The 21,163-nt window shown below is 34.7% G+C and overlaps 1 long non-coding RNA gene across 1 annotated transcript; it reads left to right on the plus strand.

The window, feature by feature from the left end:
- The first annotated feature begins 10,670 nt into the window (after window positions 1–10,670).
- Window positions 10,671–20,502, plus strand: LOC143248269 (uncharacterized). Its single transcript, XR_013026856.1, has 2 exons — window positions 10,671–11,205; window positions 19,753–20,502. It is a non-coding gene; the product is annotated as an uncharacterized LOC143248269 (long non-coding RNA).
- Window positions 20,503–21,163: the final 661 nt, after the last annotated feature.

Genomic DNA, 21,163 nt, shown 5'->3' on the forward strand with positions numbered 1-21,163 from the left:
CCCATTGTAGCGGTTGAAATACATGTAGCGTTCTCAAGCGAAACCGAAACGCCCACGAGGTAACTATAATCTTAAACTTACAAAACACTCACTCATAGTTGTATGTCGAATCGACAGGGTAACTCAAGTTTAACGTGCAAGTTACAGTACATTACCTTGATTTAATACATTAAAATCTTACAAATAATCACCACATGAACTTACCTTTAACATGCACTCTCGGGAAAGACCATAAGCAGGTCCCTGATATGCCATAATGAAAATTAGTAACAGAAAGCGAGAAGAAAATAAATAATTCAAACTAACCACTCGTCACCTGCCCTCTACTTAGCAATAGCGTATTTACAGTATATGGACTTCACGCGCTACCAGAGGGTAGAAGTCAGCATATGACGTCATTAAAAGATTCAACCAATTCGGGCGTAAGGAATGGCCGCTCACTTCACGATCAGTATACAATAGATAAGAGCTTTTTATTACACGACAGATGTGAAATTAAAATGTAATAATATCTTCTTGCAACCATTAACACAACATACACTTTTATAACAACATGTTACATAATGTAAGTTAGACAATAATCGCAAAGGCCAACGAAAATGTTAACATATATCATGTTCATGTTCATCACGCATTTACGTTCTGTGATTTGTTTATCGTCCAGTTTTAACAATTCCAATCCTGTAAAAAAAAAATAAAAAATCAATTAGTCTGTATTTACTTTACTTGTTTTTCTCATTCCAGTGTAATTGAAAATGATCCAGAGACCAAAGAATCCTTAGAATTTATCCTCGAAGTGTCAAATTAATTCAAGTACTCTTTAACAAGTTTTTAAAAAGCTGTCAAAAGGTTTTAGACATTTTAACTATTAGCTTGGAACAAACAACATAATTAAAACGTAATAACAGTTTATTTATTGGCCATTTGGATTAACATTGTTAATAAGTTAAAGTATTATTATATATTAACTGACAGAAATGCATGTTTAATATTAAAAAACATCAAGCAGTTTAAAAACTGATACTGACATTCATTTTACATTTGAATATTTTGAGAAAAAAAATAGCTTCAGTTTTGTCAATATTGATTTTGTGCTTTCAACAGAAACAGAGATACAGAAGAATTAGCAAGTAAATAAAACTGTTGTATTGGCATGTACTGTGGACTTATGTCTTGCAGTGAACATTCTTTAATCCAACTTGTAGAACGTTAAGGAATATAACACTTGTGTTATGATTAAATGGATTGTACGTTACCTATGTTTTCACCAAATTATCAAAAGGAACTTGCCTAATGAGAGAATTCCTTGCAACATTTAGAATCTAGACCGAACTTCATTATTATATACTATACTTTTTAATGTTGTAATTTGTTAACTAGAAGGCGTATAACGCCCAGAAAGTTTGAAGGATGTGAGGTCGAACTTTTGTAGGACACAGGAACGGAGATATAAATATTATGTTTCCTGAAGGGACATTTGGTTAGTTAGAGAGTTTAGAATATTTTAAAGTTTCCAACGGAGAGTGAACTGGTGAATGTGTTATATACCGTGTTTACTTTGTACAAGTAAGTTGATTTATTTTGCGTTACGTAACGTAATTTGTAACTTATGCTCACGGATATTTACGGAGATGTTCAAGTGTATAGAAACGTTAGAAGAAGAAATAAAGTAACTTGTTATAATTAGGCAGACTAGAATTAAATTAGTTTCACAAAATAATTTAAAAAACTCGCCAACAAAATAATTACGTACAACAATATATTAATATATACATGGACTGAGATAGAAAATTTGCTGAAAATGATAAAGCAGAGGAGAAATGGCTAAAACAGAAAAAGAATGAAAATTGTTTGTTTTTTTCTTTAATTTCTGCTTCTTCCTTTTTTTTTCACAAAGTTACACAAACTGTTGTCTGTAAATAGCCGTCCTTAATTTTAAACTGAAGGTTATAGGAAAAATAGCTGGTCAACAATACCAAGTACCAGCTTTAGAACTACTGTCGTGTAATCGAATAGCATTTGACTAATCACACTTATAGTTCATCTACGGCCAAAAATATGAAGCGCATTTTTGCAGTAACAGGCCTTGAACTTTCAGATTCAGTCTTAGTACGCCAACTATAAGGCCGTCCCCAACTCAGAGGGACACAGAAAATTAAAAGGGTATAAGGAAAAGTACGCTAATCTAAAGAAGATCAAGAGAAAGTTCGAATAAAGATATAGGGATTTAAAACAAGAGAGAGAAATATCAAAACCAGAGAAGAGATATAAAGAATAATTTAGAAACTAAATAAGTTTGATCAAAAGTAAGATAACGAAAGCCGTAGAAAATAATCAAAAGAATTATATCACCAAACCTGAAAAAGTATAAATGGTCTTTAGTGGTATAGAAGAACCATGATATCAAGATATAAAAAAAGTAAAGAAAGATTGTTGTAATAACAAGGTTAAAAAAAACAAAACACGGGTAATTAACATAGAAACATCAATACCATGATAAAACATCTAGAAAATGACTTTCAAACGTCATAATCAAATAATCCAAACCTATCTCTGCAGTTGCTGAATAATTTTAACCTTGAACACCGTTAACAAAGAAATATACAATAAAAATTCTCCTCTGGTCGATTATTACCATTATGCATGTTATCTGATTGTAAGATCTTCTTGGAATACTCCACTCGTATCACTACCTCACTGTCTTGTGGGTTTTCATATGGCAAAGTCGCATCGAACTACCTGCGGAGTCCACGGAGGGGAAGCGAACCGCTGATTTTTAGTGTTATAAATCCGTAGACTTAATGCTGTACCAGCGGGGAACTCTCAGCGTGTTACATACTTTGGCAAGCTATTTTACTTACAGCCAATGGCCTGGCATGGCCAAACGCGTAAGGCGTGCGTCCGAGGGTCGCGGGTTCGCGCCCACGTCGCGCTAAACATGCTCGGCCTCCCAGCAGTGGGGGGTGTATAATGTTACGGTCAATCCCACTATTCGTTGGTAAAAGAGTAGCCCAAGAGTTGGCGGTGGGTGGTGATGACTAGCTGCCTTCCCTCTAGTCTTACACTGCAAAATTAGGGACGGCTAGCACAGATAGCCCTCGAATATCTTTGTGCGAAATTCCAAAACAACAACAACTAACAACCAACAGAAAGATACCATGTCTTTTGTCTGTTAAAATTAACGGTGATCTAAGTTTCCGATTAAGTTCAGGTCCTATTTACAGACCTTTTTTTTCTTTTTAAAACCTAAGTCTATTATGAAATTTTTCTAGTAGACTGAAAATTCAACGTGCATTTGAATTAAACTCTTTGCTTATTTAGCGTTGTCTATGATAATAAAAAATGAAAATGTTTGACATACTCAGACGTTGTGCACAACTTTTATATAAGAAACATCAGGGCAACAAGCATGTATATTTTATAGTCACATCCGCCAACTGTGTGGACATTGGTCAATAATGGTGACCAATATGAATAATGCCAGAGGTACTGAGCATAATTTGCATATTTACCGTTTAATCACTTTCTTCTTCACAATACGTGTCATAATTCTTTCGTGTGCCTCCTGGTGGTGCAGCAGTACAGACAGCCCATTGTGCAGCTCTGTGCTTACCTTCAAACAAACAAATTCCTTAGTTGTACTCGTCGTGAAATCAAATCTCAACACGAAAATTATGTAAATATTACGTAACTCTTTTCGTGAGTGATTTTCGTGAAATAAAGAAATACACGTTTCGAAACCTGTTTCCGTAAGTATTTAACTGGGAAAGTTGAAAGTGGGTTTGTTAGAAACAATTTGCTCACAAGCCAATGCGTATATTTCTTCTAAAACGTTTTGGCGCTTAGCTTTTGGGATAATGTTGTACTTCTGTACTATCATTCAGTGAGATCATACGCAACATTAATAATTCGTACGAGACACACAGCCAACACGACACTACTGTATTATTCGTTATGTTGCGAAACCAATGAAGCTACCATCTGAAAAATCTCAAAAGTTTATATGTTCAAACTATATATTTATAGCCATAATTAGTGACGCCTCAAGTGGTTAAGCACTAACTCTGAAAAGTTATAATGCTAAAAACTGGGTTCCATGGCGGGCATTGCCCAGATAACCCATTACGTAGCTCTGCGCTTCACAACTAACTAATCAAATCCTAATTAACAGAGTTCCATTACCTCGGTGTTCAGAAAACTTCTTAACTTTTCACCTTTTTTTTTTTTCGTCAGACGTTACTTCAAATAGATCATAATGTTATAAACGGAACTTTATGAGATTAAACATATTACTACTGGGTATCTTAGATAAGAGAAATTTTGGCAGCCTTTGGTACGTGGTTTCGTGATAATATATATCTATCGGATTTTGTATTCGCACTTTCGGAATTGATTGTGTTTTCATACAAAATTTGAAATACTGCCTAAATGAATAATTACTTGCAATGTTTAATTTTTTTAAACCATAAATGTTATTTATATTTCAATGAAGGTAATAAGAACATATGAAAATATAATTTCGTCATTTACCTATTGGACTACTTTTGAAATATAATTTATGAAAATAACAGAGACAGTTTTGTTTTTTTAAATTTCGCGTAAAGCTACAGGAGGGTTATCTGCGCTAGCCGTACCTAATTTAGGAGTGTAAGACTAGAGGGAAGGCAGCTAGTCATCATCACCCACCGCCAACTCTTGGGCTATTTTTTTACCAAAGGATAGTGGGATAGACCGTAACATTATAACGTCCTCACGGCTAAAAGGGCGAGCATATTTTGGTGTCACGAGGATTCGAACCTACGACCCTTAGATTATAAGACGATTTTCCCAACCACCTTGCTATGCTGGTCCAGCAACACTGATATCCTTACAAACCAATGCACCCTCCAGTGGTTCAGCGGCAAGTTTATGACACTAAAAGTCGGGTTTGGATACATCCGTCATTTGCACAGCACAAATAATGATTATGTAGATTTGTGCTTAATAATAAACAAACACTTCATTACACCGAAACAAACAATCGGTGTCAAAAGCAAAATGATTACACGCGCGTCAAACAAAACTTATCATTATGAGTTATGTACGAATATGTACTAGCCATAAGTAATGTATAAAATAGTTATCTTTTGTTAATAAGGGAATCTTTATTGAAACGCATAAATACTTTCACGATAAGTTTTAGGAAATTAACAAATGCATAGAAAAAATCACCATGTTTGTTTGTAACTAAGCAAATTCTTATACAATGGGTTATTTGTGCTCCACCTATCATGGGTATCAAACCTGGTTTCTAGCGTTGAAAATCCGCAGGTATACCGCTGTGTTGCTAGGGAGGATTATTATGATAGAGAACTGGTTGGTTGTGGAAAGCTTTCACTGTTACTGGAAATTAGTAATATTAAAATTTGTATGTACACTTATACACCGCGTCACATTTTGTTCAGCATAACTCACTAACGATCTGTAGATAAGTCAGAAGTCAAAGTTCGAGAGAATTTGCTGCTGAACACGATACGCAGTTTATGCTATGGGCACAGTATAAAATTGATAATCAGTCCTATTATTTGACTTGAGCATCGGACAACGCCCTCGTGATAACTGGCTCTGCTGCTGGCTAGTTGCCTTATCGCTCGTCAGTAGTTTAATTACGAACGATTATTTCTAGATCCTTGAGGTACATGATCTGTCTATTTAGCCCATATGAACATAAGTTACCGTTCAGGATGATAGTTCCAATTCTAATACCACGGTACGTGCGTGTGAGGATCAAATCCCGAATTCTAGCATTACAAATCTTGTCCCTCACCCCCAGCTTGCCTCTTAGTCTCGGAACATGGCTCGATCTACACTAAGTTGTTAAGGGATTTGATGTACTTAAAGGACACTAAAATCAGTTTGTTTGCTTGTTTGTTTTTAGCTCTATAAGCTTTTAGAGCTACTAGGGGGCGTGGAAAACAGGAGTTAGTTTATACTATTGAAAGGGTAATATCTGTTGTTAAGCACCCTCGAGGAATGTATTTAATATAATAAGGCAAAAAAACTAAAAAAAAATCACTAGTTTGATCAGTATGTCGGCATTATATAATTACGGCATGTTGCCATGGGAACTAAATCTAACTCAGATGTTCGAACGTTCAAGAAACTGACCAATAAAGTCATTTTACGTATATATGATACACTTGTAAAAAATGTGTTCTTCTCTTAGTATTTTATGCAGATGCAGAATTGCATAATTTCTATGCATATTGAGAATGAAGCATTATCTAGGCTTGTTAAAGTTAATAATTACACTTCTATTTAGCCAAATTTAAGGTTCAGAAACTTATTACAACATGTTTTACTTACTGCTACTTTAACTGAGTCACTAGACCTTATAAATTGTCAAACAAGACCATATATACTACATATTATATATTCTTACAGACTATGCTACTGTTCTATGGACATCTAGCTGAAACTTACCACATACTGAATAAAACGTATGTTTGTGCATGTTCCTGTAATATAAAAATTAAATGTAAATAGCTCATTTTGAATTTTAGTTATTTATAGCATTACGGCTATCATATGTGGTTAATGCAGTTTTACTATTTAAGAAATTATTGTTATAAACTAATCTTAAAATATAGCACGAATTTTATCAAATGTAATTACTACAAGGTCAAATGTGATAAGCGTGGTGGTACCTGCAGCTTAACATGTAACAGTCCTGTTTCGGTATTTGGCAATATCACTAAGTAGGCCTAGCTTGGCCAGGTATTCTTGGGTTAAGACCAGTAACACCGCTAGCAGCGAGGATATCAAACTGGTTACGCAGGGCAGATTGGTGACAAAGGGTTTTTGGTTTATGTATTTATCATAATTAAAATTATTTATCATTAACCTATTATCACTGAAAATATTAAACAGCTCTTCTGGTAGAAGTTACAACGTCACTGTTTTAGTAGCGTGGCAGTGAATTAGAAGTTACTACATCATTGTTTTAGTACCGTGGAAGTCTATTACAAATGATCAAGATTGAGTCAGTTTCAATTTTTCTAAATAAAGTTGAAGAAACAGATAAAAATCAACTTGCGTATATTGCTCACTCTCTCACACAGTGTTAGCGTGTGTCCTCACTAGTGCTACATTTCAGCTTTGTTCTTCAGGTTCTTACATCATATGGCATGCGCGAAAACTAATGATATTCTGTCCCCGTGCGCATTTAGTCTTCTTCTGATGTGAAAGCCAACTAAAACATTCCTTTTTTACAATCCCCTTTGTTTTCGTTTGTTTCCGTATTATCAATTCTCCTTTTATTTACTTTTAATATCACTTGGAGGCAAATTCATATTTCAAAATCAAAATAAAGTTATAAAACAATAAAGGTGCTTTTTTTCCCCTTCATCAGCAATTACAATCAGAAAAATGATTGGATATTTTAAGATATATATTTGAAATAAAAGCAAGAAGGTCAAACTTATATAATTACCTGATAAAGAAAAACAGGAAAAGCTAGAACTGATAAGCCTAAAGCTTGTAAGACATGGTTTGCTTTACGCTACTGAACGTGATCTAAACAACGTATCAGAAAACTTCGTCTGGCTAGACACCATACTTTTGTATCAACAACATTGTTGTAACGTGTTTATCGTGGCAATGTCGAACGTCCTTTGGAGATAAAGTCACACCATGGAGTGTATATACTTCCATATCACTCACCTACTTGTTCGTCATACAAGACGAAGAAGTAGATGTTTTCAGTAGTTTAGTAAGTTAAAGAATGAGCTAGATGAAGTCGATGTTTTTGGTAGTTTAGTAAGTTAAGGAATGAGCTAGATGAAGTCGATGTTTTTAGTTGATTAGTAAGTTAAAGAATGAGCTAGATGAAGTAGATGTTTTAGTAGTTTAGTAAGTTAAAGAATGAGCTAGATGAAGTCGATGTTTTTAGTTGATTAGTAAGTTAAAGAATGAGCTAGATGAAGTAGATGTTTTCAGTAGTTTAGTAAGTTAAAGAATGAGCTAGATGAAGTAGATGTTTTTAGTAGATTAGTAAGTTAAAGAATGAGCGAGATGAAGTCGATGTTTTTGGTAGTTTAGTAAGTTAAAGAATGAGCTAGATGAAGTAGATGTTTTTAGTTGATTAGTAAGTTAAAGAATGAGCTAGATGAAGTAGATGTTTTCAGTAGTTTAGTAAGTTTAAGAATGAGCTAGATGAAGTAGATGTTTTTAGTAGATTAGTAAGTTAAAGAATGAGCTAGATGAAGTCGATGTTTTTAGTAGATTAGTAAGTTAAAGAATGAGCTAGATGAAGTAGATGTTTTTAGTTGATTAGTAAGTTAAAGAATGAGCTAGATGAAGTCGATGTTTTTAGTAGTTTAGTAAGTTAAGGAATGAGCTAGATGAAGTCGATGTTTTTAGTAGATTAGTAAGTTAAAGAATGAGCTAGATGAAGTAGATGTTTTAGTAGATTAGTAAGTTAAAGAATGAGCGAGATGAAGTAGATGTTTTTAGTAGTTTAGTAAGTTAAAGAATGAGCTAGATGAAGTAGATGTTTTAGTAGTTTAGTAAGTTAAAGAATGAGCTAGATGAAGTAGATGTTTTTAGTAGATTAGTAAGTTAAAGAATGAGCTAGATGAAGTAGATGTTTTAGTAGTTTAGTAAGTTAAGGAATGAGCTAGATGAAGTAGATGTTTTTAGTTGATTAGTAAGTTAAAGAATGAGCTAGATGAAGTAGATGTTTTTAGTAGTTTAGTAAGTTAACGAATGAGCTAGATGAAGTCGATGTTTTTAGTAGTTTAGTAAGTTAAAGAATGAGCTAGATGAAGTAGATGTTTTTTAGTAGATTAGTAAGTTAAAGAATGAGCTAGATGAAGTAGATGTTTTTAGTAGATTAGTAAGTTAAAGAATGAGCTAGATGAAGTCGATGTTTTTAGTAGATTAGTAAGTTAAGGAATGAGCTAGATGAAATAGATGTTTTTAGTAGATTAGTAAGTTAAAGAATGAGCTAGATGAAGTAGATGTTTTTAGTAGATTAGTAAGTTAAAGAATGAGCTAGATGAAGTAGATGTTTTTAGTAGATTAGTAAGTTAAAGAATGAGCTAGATGAAGTCGATGTTTTTAGTAGATTAGTAAGTTAAGGAAACGAGCTAGATGAAGTAGATGTTTTAGTAGATTAGTAAGTTAAAAGAATGAGCTAGATGAAGTCGATGTTTTTTTTTAGTAGATTAGTAAGTTAAAGAATGAGCGAGATGAAATAGATGTTTTAGTAGTTTAGTAAGTTAAAGAACGAGCTAGATGAAGTAGATGTTTTAGTAGATTAGTAAGTTAAAAGAACGAGCTAGATGAAGTCGATGTTTTTAGTAGATTAGTAAGTTAAAAAGAACGAGCTAGATGAAGTCGATGTTTTTAGTAGATTAGTAAGTTAAAGAATGAGCTAGATGAAGTAGATGTTTTTAGTAGATTAGTAAGTTAAGGAATGAGCTAGATGAAGTCGATGTTTTTAGTAGATTAGTAAGTTAAAGAATGAGCTAGATGAAGTAGATGTTTTAGTAGATTAGTAAGTTAAAGAATGAGCGAGATGAAGTAGATGTTTTAGTAGAGTAGTAAGTTAAAAAAGAACGAGCTAGATGAAGTAGATGTTTTAGTAGATTAGTAAGTTAAAGAATAGTAAGTTAAAGAAGAGATGAAGTCGATGTTTTTAGTAGATTAGTAAGTTAAAGAACGAGCTAGATGAAGTAGATGTTTTAGTAGATTAGTAAGTTAAAGAATGAGCAGAGATGAAGTAGATGTTTTAGTAGATTAGTAAGTTAAAGAAACGAGCTAGATGAAGTAGATGTTTTAGTAGATTAGTAAGTTAAAGAATAGAGCTAGATGAAGTAAATGTTTTAGTAGATTAGTAAGTTAAAGAATGAGCGAGATGAAGTAGATGTTTTTAGTAGATTAGTAAGTTAAAGAATGAGCGAGATGAAGTAGATGTTTTAGTAGATTAGTAAGTTAAAGAACGAGCTAGATGAAGTAGATGTTTTTTAGTTGATTAGTAAGTTAAGTTAAAGAATGAGCTAGATGAAATAGATGTTTTTAGTAGTTTAGTAAGTTAAAGAATGAGCTAGATGAAGTAGATGTTTTTAGTAGTTTAGTAAGTTAAAGAATGAGCTAGATGAAGTAGATGTTTTCAGTAGTTTAGTAAGTTAAAGAATGAGCTAGATGAAGTAGATGTTTTTAGTAGATTAGTAAGTTAAAGAATGAGCTAGATGAAGTAGATGTTTTTAGTAGATTAGTAAGTTAAAGAATGAGCTAGATGAAGTAGATGTTTTTAGTTGATTAGTAAGTTAAAGAATGAGCTAGATGAAGTAGATGTTTTTAGTAGATTAGTAAGTTAAAGAATGAGCTAGATGAAGTAGATGTTTTTAGTAGATTAGTAAGTTAAAGAATGAGCTAGAGATGAAGTAGATGTTTTTAGTAGAGTAGTAAGTTAAAGAATGAGCTAGATGAAGTAGATGTTTTTAGTAGATTAGTAAGTTAAAGAATGAGCTAGATGAAATAGATGTTTTTAGTAGTTTAGTAAGTTAAAGAATGAGCTAGATGAAGTCGATGTTTTTAGTAGATTAGTAAGTTAAAGAATGAGCTAGATGAAGTAGATGTTTTTAGTAGATTAGTAAGTTAAAGAATGAGCTAGATGAAGTAGATGTTTTAGTAGTTTAGTAAGTTTAGGAATGAGTGAGATGAAGTCGATGTTTTTAGCTGTTTAGTAAGTTAAGGAATGAGGTAGACGAAATAAATGTTTTCAGTAGTTTAGTATGAATTGCTACGAGAAACATGTATAAGAATTTTTCCTGCTTATGTGTAAAGTACAGGGAATCTTCAGTAGACACAGCTTTTGAAAATCCTTTAGGTGAGATTAGAGTGCATTAACCTGCGAGATTTTTTTATGTTTATCAGCTATATTTTTGTGCTCCAGGAATACCAAACCTGGAGCACCCGTCCGTCCAGTCCAGTTGCTTTCTTGTAATCTACCCTCAAACTGAAATTATTTTAGGGATGATTGGAGCAAATCTATCATATCTTGGGGATGGTGAAATACATCAATCGAAATGATCGCGGTATTCGAACTTGGAATCTGCTGTATTGCAAGTCGAGTTCTCCAGTCCCCAGGACATCTTAATTTGATATTACGATTAAGAAAATTCTTTAATCACAAGTGTAAAAGAACCACAGAACCTACAGGTTAGTTGATAGCTTAAGATGTTAAAACCTATACCTTAAAAAGTTTATCACTTTCTTTTTAACCCAGGTTATCTTGGATGAGAAACGTTTTTTATTGACTAAAACTCCAATAATAACCGAGCGTTTTGTTGGTTTGTTTTAAATTAAGTAGAATGCTACAGAGTGGGCTATCTGTGCTTTGTCCACCACGGGTATCGAAACCCGGTTTCTGGCGTTGTAATTTCGCAGACATCTAGCGTTTTTTGAGAGGCGTAAGTAAATTATCTTAATTATTTGAAAGAATCTGTAGGTTATTGTTAAAATACGTATCTTTTAATTGTGCATCTCAAGGAAATGTGAATTTACCAAATGCACGATGAAGCACGTGAGATCTGTTATCTCCTGCATAGTGTGTATGGAGTAAAGTGTTTTGGATTTCCAAAAGAGAGAGAGAGAGAAAAAAATGTTGAACCTAAACAGCAATTTATGCGATGAAGGTTCAGGCATAGCACGTCTAATTCAGTACTGCTTCCTTGAAGGAGAGCGAGCTATCGACATTGTCCGCCACCTATACGACTATACTCAACTGAATAGTGGAAATGGCTGTCGCATTTATAATGCCTTGATCGTTGAAAGTGAGAAGCGTGTTCAGCAGAGTATGGTGGTTTGAATGTTGGACCTTTCCATACGCAGCCAGGCACGTTATCTTCTCAAACAGAGTGATTCAATGATTGGAACATAATGTTCTAATGATAGACGAATGATTTGACTTTTATGCGCCTAAACCAAATCCAACTGAATTAACCTCTTACCGATTTAGTGATTAGAAAGATGTGCAAACTTATCACTAAATTGTTATATTTACTCAAACAGAACTCTGTAGCAAGGATGTGGCCCTCGCTAGTACAGCGGTATGTCTCCGGATTTACAACGTTAAAATCAGGGGTCCGATTCCCATCGGTGGGCTCAGCAGATAGCCTGATTTGGCTTTGCTCTAAGAAAACACACAAACACACACTTTAGTAAGGAGATAATTAAACAACGCTAGGTATTCGTAACTAAAAACATTATACCGTATAAAGAGAGCCTTGACCTCACATTCGCAGATGAACGTACTCTTTAACTGTCTGCAGCTATTTGAGTTGATGGAAGTAGAAGTGAGAATGTGAAGCTCCTTGGAGAAAGATGAATTAGAGGCATAACATACTGTTTAATTCGCTAATCCCGATACACCAGAAACGGATCAGATTTGCCGAATTCGTGGCTCATCACGTCTCTTGTTTCTTTTGTTTTTCTGAGTTTCGCGCAAAGCAAAACAAGGGCTATCTGCGTTAGCCGCCCCTAATTTAGCAGTTTAAGACTAGAGGGAAGGCAACTAGTCATCACCACCCACCGCCAACTCTCGGGCTACTCTTTTACCGACGAATAGTGGGATTGACCGTCACATTATATCGTCCCCACGGTTGAAAGGGCGAGCGTGTTTGGTGTAACGGGGACTCGAATTCGCGGCCCTCAGATTACGAGTCGAACGCCTTAACCCACCTGGCCATACCGGACCTCTCATTACATAGCCTTGTAAAGTAGGCTTCATACAGTGATGGAACGTAAATAGTTTGATTTAGATCAATAGAATATTTATCTATGACTTCTACGGTTTGAGAGTATTTATACCCCCCCTACCCCTATATTTTATAAATTAAACAGACAACAACCATAAGCTTGTAAAACTTAAACGTGAACATTTATTTTCTGGATTCATAATTTAAATATGTTAACTTATGACTGGAGCCGGTGTTCGGTGACTTACGACCACGGTAGGCCGTAATAAGTCCAAACATTTAATCATAAGACTTAACAAGTGATCGATATTGTAAGCCTCGAGCATAATCAGTCGCTATTCTCCTTTATATAATCAATGAAAGATGCTGTCGTTTACATTCATTTTTTCTTCTCTGGTCTCCGGAAAGACAGTGGTAAATCTATTTACAAAGTTAAAATCCGGGTTTCAATTCTCTATGGCGGATACAGAAGATGACACACCCGCGGGCTTGCTCTAAAGCAAACAAACAAATTTTGCTGACAACCGACAGAAACACGAATTCACTTTTTTTATTTATAATTTATTCTATTTCGTACTGGATAACTGTTTCCGGGCTACGATACCCGTGGTGGGCAGAGCACAGATAGCCCAATGTGTAACTTTGTTCTTAACTACAATTGAACAAACTTAATGGTTAAATACCCACAGAACATTACGAAATAAAAAACACAGAGATTAAAAATAAAAATGTATTTTTAATAATGAAAGTGCTTTTCAAAAACTAAGATATACTATAATCTGCTTGCCATGAAAGCTATCATAATTCCTGATAACGAGAAACCCATTTGAAGTAAAAATGTATCTCAGGACGGCTGGTATGGGTATTAAAACTTTTACTAATAAACGATTCTACTTAGAGACATTAACTCTCTGAGTTAATTGTAAAATCAAACCGTATTTTTCTATTTCAGTTTCATACAAGACTGAACACATAACCTATATTTACACTTTTCGCTCTTAAACTTGTTTGTAAGACTATAAAAGCACAGGTTGAATTTCAATATGAGATTCCCCTTGTGGCTCATCACCTAATCTGCAGGGCTTACGATTCTACAAAATTGTATTTCGATACATGTGATGGACAGACCACATTGTGAAGAAAATAGGTAAAACAACCATGAAGTCCAGCGAATCATAAAGATTACTTTATTTACTCAGTGTCTTCACTTCACTCATTTTTGGGCTAAATACGGTTTATCTAACACATAATAAATTCCAGTTTTAAAATATTAATTTTGAGCTACGGGGGACCAAAATTACAAGAATTTAAACCATCTGTACGACTTTCTAAGTAATTTGGTAACTATTACCTTGTAAGTAAGATGGTAACTACTACCTTGTAAGTAAAGTGGTAACTGTTACCTTGTAGGTAAGGTGGTAACTATTACCTTGGAAGCAAGATAAAACTACTGCCTTGTAAGTAAGGTGATAACTATTACCTTGTATGCGAGGTGGTAAGTATTACCTTGTAAGCAAGATGGTAACTAAGTATAGAACATAGATACAAGTTTTATTACTTGTAAGTAAGATGGTAACTAGGAATAGAACACAGATACAAGATTTATTATATGTAAGATGTAACTAGGAATAGAGCTTAGGTACAAGATTTATTACTTGTAAGTAAGATTGTAACTAGGAATAGAGCCCATATTAATGCTTTATTACTTGTAAGTAAGATGGTAACTAGGAATATAGCACACATACAAGCTTAATTACTTGTAAGTAAGATCGTAACTCGGAATAGTGCTCAAATACAAACTTTATTACCTTGTAAGTAAGATGGTAACTAGGAATAGAACACAGATACAAGCTTTATTACATTATAAGTAAGATGGTAACTAGGAATAGTTCACAGATACAAGCTTTATTACTTGTAAGTAACATCGTAACTAGGAATAGAACTCATATACAAGCTTTGTTATTTGTAAGTAACATCGTAACTAGGAATAGAACACAGATACATGCTTTATTACTTGGAAGTAACATTGTAACTAGTAATAGAACACAGATACATGCTTTATTACTTGTAAGTAACATTGTAACTAGTAATAGAACACAGATACAAGCTTTGTTACTTGTAAGTGAGAACGTAACAAGGAATAGAGCTAAAATACAAGCTTCATTACTTGTAAGTAAGATGGTAACTAGGAATAGATATTAAATATAAGATTTATTACTTGTAAGTAAGATTATAACTAGGAATAGAACACAGATACAAGCTTTATTATCTGTAAGTAAGATGGTGACTAGGAATAGCACACAGATACAAGCTTTATTACTTGTAAGTGGGATGGTAACTAGGAATGTGATCATTAGTTACTTATGAAGATACTTTTTAACTATCAGTTCAATATGGTTCATAACATTAGTCATCTTTCAGGGACGTGAGGGGGCAGATCGAACACCGTTATGATGGTTGATGTACACGGTCGGATTTTTTTAAAAATAAGCCTACACGCACACGATGTGTACTGTAAACATGACATGTAAATAGTTCAGTTCCCCCACAAATATTGGTTGGAGAATTATTAACAGTTCGTCGTGTGATATTGGGCATTACCAACTTCGTATAATAATCAATTAGTTTATACATACAGTACGGGCAGAATGATTTGCCTCCGCCTTCGCTCCGGATGGCCAGGTGTTTCGGGACACTCGACTCGTAATGTTAGTTGCGCGGGTTCGAATTCCCGTCATCCAACATGCTCGCCCTTTTAGCCGTAAGGCGTCATAATGCACAATCAATCCCAATAATTGGTGGTAAAAGAATAGCTCAAGAGTTGGCGGTGGGTGATAATGACTAGCTACCTTCCCTCTAGTCTTATACTGCTAAATTGGGGATGGCGAAATTGAAAAAAGAAACAAACAAACTATCAACTCCTGCTCATTATGCAATAAATTCGCTCACCCTAGTGATTCGATGTGTCATTTTTGTTGTACTGGCCGACCTGAAAACGCGACACTTATGACTCACTCTTATAGAATTCGATTAAAAAACGCGCCTGCAGTGAGTCTTTTTTTTTTTTCAGCCGTATAAAAGTTGGACGATTCGTCGGTAGCATGCTAGAAAAGCTGACGGCTATGCTTTTACTTTAGCGTTGAATAGCGATAAAACTGAACTGTTAGTATACAGTTCGGTTCGTACTTTTGTTTACTGAGGAAACTTTATATCATAAAGTTCCTGTTTGAAAGTGTAATGCTGCTACGTTTACTGTATTTTTAAAAATTCTATAATACGTTTGTTTGAAATATATTATTTTCTTAAGAGACCAGAGCTACATTTTTGTTAATTATGTTTTGTGCTAAAGAAACAAATGTCCGTGTGTGCGAAGCCAGGTTGGAGATTTGTGACAGAAGAGATAATGACGTAGAATGTAAACAGACTTTCTCACTACGTTTTCTGAAAGACTGAGGAAATTGACACCACCAGCCAATTAAGATCTATCTACCGCGGGAATCGAAACTTTATTTTTAACGTTATAAGCCTTCAGACCTGTCGATGAGCAGCCGTTAGGAATAAACTAATTTCTAAAAGAAACATTTTAATTTATTTAAAAAAGAACCGAGTAAAGAACGGGATGTATTTTGTTGTTACAAAATAATAAATACGCTGAAGTTTTTGTTTTTTAATTTACAAATTAGAAATGACGTATTACGTACATTTTGACAAAGCACAACATATCATGCGTTTATTCTCAATTAGTACTGATTTATTAATTATTTTACGCTCGAAAGAGTTTTTTGTCCTTAGTGGCTCAACGGTAAGCTCGAGGACTTATAAATCTAGAAAACAGTATTGGATACCCGCGGTGAGCAGAACACCGAAAGCCCATAGTACAGTTTTGTATGTGACAACAAACAAACGACCCTGAGTAGAACACCGAAAGCCCATAGTACAGTTTTGTATGTGACAACAAACAAACGATCCTGAGTAGAACACCGAAAGCCCATAGTACAGTTTTGTATGTGACAACAAACGACCCTGAGTAGAACACCGAAAGCCCATAGTACAGTTTTGTATGTGACAACAAACGACCCTGAGTAGAATACCGAAAGCCCATAGTACAGTTTTGTATGTGACAACAAACAAACGACCCTCAAGGATATAAAAACTTCCATTTCTTAACAACTTTACAGTTTCGAAACATTTATATACATCTATACTTATTATATACATTTATATATATATATATATATAAACATTACGAATTGGCTTCTTTGCTGCATCAAGTTTGTAAGACCGTCTAAATTTGATAAATAATAGTTGTGTCCCAGAGACTGGACCAAGGAGAGACCATAATGTTTCCTGGCGGGGGTTAGGGTGAGGGTGTGACCCGTTATAAAACAGACACACAAAAACTCTATTATGAAATAACTCGATACACAAAGGCAGGAATATATGACCGCATTTTTCACCACTTAACGAAGGGTATCTTCATACGTTTGTCTGCGATTTTGAGTTAATTATCTTCTACTGGTGGTTTTTCTTCCTCCGCTAGTGGCATGTAAGTATATACACAACAGCACGTCAAGTTTGCGTCCCACGCAACTCCTGCCCACCTTTAGTGAACATTCAGTTTCCTCGACATGGACCCGACAAGTTTGAGGTTTGTTTACGGACAGATATTACTAAATATTGCAAATAAAAATAGTTTATTTTTGCGAGTAAAAGATTAATTTGAGACATGCTTGTATTAACAAAAACAAAAGCTGGCGAACGTGTTTTTGTAGCAAATGTACTGAAAAATAGCTCTTCAGTTGTTGTTGTTTTCTTGTTTTGTTTTAAATGTAAACTAAATGTTCATGTACGAGAAGATAAAACTATAGAGTAATACTTGTGTCAGGCCCTGCATGGCCAGGTGGTTAGGGTGCTTGACTCGTAATCTGAGGGTCGTGAGTACGAATATCCATCATGCTCGCCCTTTCAGCCGTGGGAACGTTATAAAGTTTCAGTCAATCCCCCCTATTCGTTAGCAAAAGAGTAGCTCAAGAGTTGGCGGTGGGTGGTGATGACCAACTGCCTTCCCTCTAGTTTTACACTGCTAGATTAGGGACGGCCAGTGCAGATAGACCTCGTATAGCTTTGGTCGAAATTCAAAAAGGCTACTAGTGCCAAATCAGATGTCTTTTTGCTCCCACCGCGTCAAAGGGAATATATAACACTAATAATTACAAAATTTTATGACAGAATATCACTCAACTTGGTTTCTTTCTTCTTTTCAATGATTAATGTATACACACCATTGTCTGTCTGCTCTAGTGGCCCGGCATGGCCAAGTGTGTTAAGGCGTTCAACTCGTAATCCGAGGGTCGCGGGTTCGAATCCCGGTCGCACTAAACATGCCCGCCCTTTCAGCCGTGGGGGCGTTATAATGTGACGGTCAATCCCACTATTCGTTGATAAAAGAGTAGCCCAAGAGTTGGCGGTGGGTGGTGATGACTAGCTGCCTTCCCTTTCGTCTTACACTGCAAAAATTAGGGACAGCTAGCGCAGATAGCCCTCGAGTAGCTGCGCGAAATTAAAAAAACAAACAAAAACAAACTGTCTGCTCTATGCGAGCTACTTCGCTTTCTCCCACGTGAGTTCAGCTGTCAGTACCTTATTCAGTTGTGTCGTCTAAAAACTGGTAAACTAATCACTTAGCTGCTTCATGCAATGTTAAGTCTAATCGATTTGCATTCTAACAATGATGTATTATATGCCATAATGGTGCCTGTGACTATTGGAAATATTCGGAGTTTTGTTTAGATTTAAAAAATTTAAAGAAAGTTTCTAAACATTACGACAGAAAATACAAACTGTAAACTGCATTAAACATAAATCCAAAAGATGACTCCTACCCCATATAAAATGCAACTGGGTCCCCTACATTTATTTCCCTGTAATTGTAGTTACGATTTGGCCGATTGGTGTCACTAACTTAACAGAATTGTGCAACGGCGCTTTAGTTCAAACAAATTGTAGGTCTCTCCTCGTATGCCGACAATTCTTATGTTTGTCAGGCCCGTCGGTCTCGCACTCCCCCGCAATTGCGAGGGTTTTGAAAACATACTTAGCCACTGCATGAACTTTAGAATCACGTGTTGAAGACGAATTTCAATGTTTTGTTATTATATTTAAATCTTTGTAATAACAATGGAACCATTAAAGAATTCTTATATAAATTTGTCTGGTTTTACAATTTTTTTTTAATTATACATGCTTAGACCTACGTAGATGTTATACACATTTAAAACTTTATCGTAGATTTGCCTAAATAAAATATAAATAAACAAAACAACAGTAACAACAAAGTACACGAATTTCCAATCCTCGGAAAATCCACTTTTTCACTGTAGTAGTTGTTATTGAAGAACTGTGTAAAATTCCATCAAAACAACTCCGTGAAAATTTCGCTACCATATAGACTTGTCTTCTCGAGCACGTTAAATACGACTCCTTGGGGATTTGATATGCACGTTCCATTTCTGATTATTTGTTCAAATCGACAAACACTTTGTGGACATCTAGCTAGCAAGTTTTGTTTATAACCCAGTTGCGCTTATGAGAGTTTAGTTTTCATCCTCTCATTATATGATATTTGTAATTTAATACGAGTCAATAACAGTAATAATAATAATAATAAAAATAACGTAAAAAGAATAGTTATAAAATGTTTATCATATTTCCTTTTACGTTCAGTGTATAAAATAACCGAAATTCAACACGATCATTTAATGAATTTGATCCACTTAATCATTATTTACTCACAGCTGGCATACTTTTTTAAGCGCCCCCCAATGGCTCAACGGTAAGTATGAAAGTTTATAACGCTCAAAACTAGGTTTGGATATCCGTAGTAGGTATAGTATAGATAGACACCATTGCGTAACTTTGTTTGGGTTTGACAAGAAATAAACAAAACTTTTTTTTTTTTTTGTGGCTGAATAATGCGATTAGTTTTTATTGTTTGTTTCGTTAATTCTAGGAACTGGTGAGAAACGAAAGACAGAACCGGTTCGAGTAGGCCTAGAAGTTCTCTCGTGATACGTAGTGTTTCCAGTAACTCATTTTCCCCATCCAGGTTAGGTATATGTGCCTCCTTCTTGTGCTTCGGGAAAGCCTATTTAATTTAGTAACAATTTCTGTATGCGTGAAGTTAACAACGAAAATATGCACTATTTACGTTGTGATTGCATAATACAAAACTTTTTTTTTTCTCTTTGTACTTACAACGCTAAAATCAAGGCTTCTGGCTTTGCTATAAGAAAACACACACACTCTTTGTACTTTATAGGCTATTTACTGAATGTCGTTATTGTCACGTGTCTGTATCATATTATACTATTTTCATAGATACGCTTGACATTTCATACGTGAAGCCTCATTTACATCTACGTAACGATTACCTAAATTCCACCAATCAGCAGTTTTATTTCACGAGATCGTTTGGCACAACTGAACAAGAGAAAATCATCAATAATACAAAAAGAAAACAAAAAAACAAAACAATACAATTTCTGTACAGTTCTGCCAAATAATTTATTACTGGTCGAAAACAATAGGTTTTTAGACTTCGAAACACTTGACGATTCTCTTGTTTAAACCGTTGAACTCGACCACTGAAGTGAGAAGAATCGCCAACGAATATTAGAGCTAACCCTAAAGTGAAATTAGATGTTTTCAAAGTAAATCGGCAGACGTTCCAAGACATATTTTGGATTCCAGAGCACAGCCATGGAAGACAAGTGAACGTTTTAACCCGTTTAACCGGCAGCAAATATTAACAAGATTAAAAATTTCCTTTAAAATTTGTATATAAACGAACGTTAAATTACATGAAAGTCAATGTGTGTGTCATTGCTTTTCTAACAATCGGTGATCTGAAACAACACTTGATACCACGAAGGGTCTGTTGGTATCAGTAAACAAGCACAAAGTCAGTTGGTAACAACGCTTCTATTTGATTTACACACCAGAGGAATTTAACACAAGCCAAAGCACTGACTCTCCTCCCACTAATTAGAGAGTACCGTCTCAGTACGTTTGTAATTGCGTAGTTCAGATAATATGAGCAATGCTTCAAGTGTAGCAATTAAAAGATATATATGTGAAATTGCATTTAATCTTCATACATATTGAAAACATTAACTAACAAGTTGGAGTACCCTAGACGGTAGTTGCATAAATTCGTGATTAATGAAAGGTTATCTTAGGATATGAAAAGATACTTTTCTTATCTGTAATTATAAAAAAAAACCAACAAAAACACCCATTGGAACTGCAAAACACAAAATGTGAAACTGAAAATTTGTATGCGTCTTGGCATGGACCGAATAAACTTCCATAAAAGTTTAGTGAAGATCCATCCACGTCCTGCAAGGTAGTTACATGGACAA

The sequence above is a fragment of the Tachypleus tridentatus genome, chromosome 4 (assembly GCF_004210375.1).
Source record: "Tachypleus tridentatus isolate NWPU-2018 chromosome 4, ASM421037v1, whole genome shotgun sequence".
NCBI lineage: Eukaryota > Metazoa > Arthropoda > Merostomata > Xiphosura > Limulidae > Tachypleus > Tachypleus tridentatus.